This window comes from Arachis ipaensis, chromosome B03, assembly GCF_000816755.2.
Source record: "Arachis ipaensis cultivar K30076 chromosome B03, Araip1.1, whole genome shotgun sequence".
Classification (NCBI taxonomy): Eukaryota; Viridiplantae; Streptophyta; class Magnoliopsida; order Fabales; family Fabaceae; genus Arachis; species Arachis ipaensis.
In genome coordinates, this window is record NC_029787.2 from 28,965,553 (window position 1) to 28,968,512 (window position 2,960).

The 2,960-nt window shown below is 32.8% G+C and overlaps 1 long non-coding RNA gene across 1 annotated transcript in view; it reads right to left on the reverse strand.

Moving 5' to 3' along the window:
* LOC110269620 overlaps positions 1 to 2,455 on the reverse strand; it is a 6,494-nt gene extending 4,039 nt beyond the window's left edge. The window contains exon 1 of the long non-coding RNA XR_002358391.1: positions 2,318 to 2,455. This is a non-coding gene — a long non-coding RNA (uncharacterized LOC110269620). The remainder of the gene's footprint in view (positions 1 to 2,317) is intronic.

Consider the following 2,960-nt stretch of genomic DNA (forward strand, 5'->3'; position numbering starts at 1 on the left):
CACTCTCTCTCTCTCTCTCTCTCTCTCTCTCTCTCTCTCTCTCTCTCATTTTCCTCCTTTTCTGATGATCTCTTTCTGTCTCTATCTCTATCTCAATCTTGTCCATCTTTCTGCTTTCTATCTCTACTTTTTTTATCGTTCTTTTTTGATGATTTCAATCTATTATTGTTGATAATGATTTTAGGTATATGCGGTGATAAAGGTGTTAGAATTTGATGTTTCACTATAGAGGTTGGCAGTGGTAGGAGATAGTAGCAGTGGTACTGGTAGTGACGATGATGCTGATACCAGTGAGTGAGGACCAATGAGATAGGGTGGTGGCAAAAGGATGGGGATAATGGAGATGAGATTATGATAACAGAGGAGGATAAATTAGTAATTTTATCAAAATTTTGTCAAATGTAATATATTTTCAATCTATTATTGTTGATAATGATTTTAAATGTATGCGGTGATAAAGGTGTTAGGATTTGATATTTCACCGTAGAGGTTGGTAGTGGTAGGGGATAGTAGCAGTGGGTGTTGTTCAATGGTGCTGGCAGTGATGATGATGCTAATACTAGTGAGTGAGGACCAGTGATATAGGGTGGTGGCAGAGAAATAGGAATAATGGAGATGAGATAATGATAACAGAAGATGATAAATTAATAATTTCATCAAAATTTTGTCAAATGTAATATACTTTTATGAGGGTCATTTTATCATTAATATCTTTTGAGTATCATTTTGACAAAATCAAAATTTTTCGAATGTCAAAATGGTAAATTCACAAAAATATTCAATCTAGACTCCAATTTTGCCCAATTATTCTTACTCAAAATAAACCACCTATGGCATACCATTTCTTCCCCAACTCCACTCTTGACTTACCCAAACAGTTAAACAGTGTCGACAAAGTCGCCTAAATCTCTAAAGCAGTCCCTAAGATTCACCCCTTGTATACTAATATGGTTCTTGAAATTTCAGTTGCACTATTATCATTCCCAAAATTAATCTACGAGTACCATAGTGGTTTCTCAACCCCCTTTTGACAATGACTCTACAAACAGAATAATGAAGTAGCACTCTAATACCATGTCAGACACGAGTGAAACATCATTCGCTTTTGGTTCCCAATAAAAACAGAAACAACAAGGCTTTGATCATACAAACACTTTTTTGTTTTTGCCTTAATTGGACGCCAAAAGCAAACATAATTTGGTCGATGTCCATCGTGGCATTGGAGTGCCAGCTCATTACTCTATTTGCTGAGTCATCAGAAAGGAATCAAAGGACTATTATAGTGTCTAAAAATCAATCTCAGGGATAATAATATCAATTAGAACTTTAGAGATCAAATCGGTACAAGACATGAATCTCACGAACCACTACGAAGATTTAGTTTGTCAAATCCTCTTGAACAACAAAAATCCCTTCCTAGAAACAACCCACCCCCGAAGTTGTATGCCATGCCCAAGTATCTAAGCATCTCAAATGTGTTGCCGTGACTTCAAAGAAATCGTACTCACTACTACTAATCACCCCATCACATGCACTCTCTTTTGTTATGATGCTAACCTGTGGAATTTGTGTTTGTGTCAGATAGTGGTCGAAACTTGGGGTTATCAAGTCAGCACACACATAACTTCACTTTCTATTGCAACTTTTTCATAAAATCATCCTAATAAGATGATCCAGTGTTACAGCATTTTGTGTGTGCCTATGTGATTTTGTTAAGCTTAAAGGTTAAAATACGAATTAAATGGCAGGGATGTCAGATATGCTGGTGTTTGCCTTTAAGGTTGTGGCTCCAAAGCTCGGTGAAGATTATGAGTCCTTAGAAGCTGCAAATTTTTTTTTTATTTATATGTGATTCCATCCTTTAAAAAAAATAGTTAATTACATTAATTTCAATGTGTTAACCATTTTCCTTTCTTGTTTGACTTTACTTTACTGTTGTACGATATGCAATACTTAAAGAGAAAAATGTAAACTTTCACCAAGAATATTTAAAGCTATCATGCTTATCAAAATTTTTAAACTTCAGATTGCATATCCGCTCATAGAGCACTTTAGAGAGAGTATTGTGTGAAGCCATTTAACTAAAGTATACCAACCTTCTCTTTTCAACATTATTTATTTCAATTAAGCAAGTAAGAACAAGAACAATCCAGGAAAGTAGTGAAGACTAACCATGGACTATGGTACCAGTAATAAATCTGATTTAAAAGGAAGAAATCTAGAGAGATAGCACACACAAAACGATAGCAAACACAAAGATGTAGCAAACACATAGAGATAAGACAGAAGAAGGCATACAAAAGAGAAAGATAATTACCGGCGACAGAGATTTTGTTCAGGCCAAAAGGATTTGGAGGTAGTGGAAGAGAAAAGGAAAGCATTGGGCTATGTGATTTTAGTTAGGAGACAGAGCTTTTAGAGGTTATTAGTCTAAACTTGAATCAATGGAGGGAGAGGGATGATTGATTAAATGAACTCACAAAATGTTATAGACAAATAAACCTTAAAAGATTTAAAAACGCGATAAAAAAATTAAATATTAAATATATATTCTAAAAAAAGAGATTCTGATGCAAATTTTTGTAATAATTATTAGAAAATAAGATCTGTTCATTCTTAAAATTTGGTAATTTTATGTCAAGTGAATTTTTAATTTTTTTTTATCGTGAATGGCCATAATTTTTTAAAAAATAAAAAACAAAATTTAGAGAACAAATTTTGCTCCGAATTTTTTTGCCACTTTCAAATATTTATTCAAATGTTACTACAAAAATTCAAATGAAATGAAAAAGTCGTTTGCTAATAAATACGAAAGTTTTTTTTTGTCATATTTTTAAATCATTCAGGGATTGTTTTATGGATAACATCTTTCATAAACATTTTTATCAATAATTGAATTTTTTCGATACCGCATTAGTAGTTAACTCAAAATTAAATTTCTCAAACAAGTTTTTTTAATA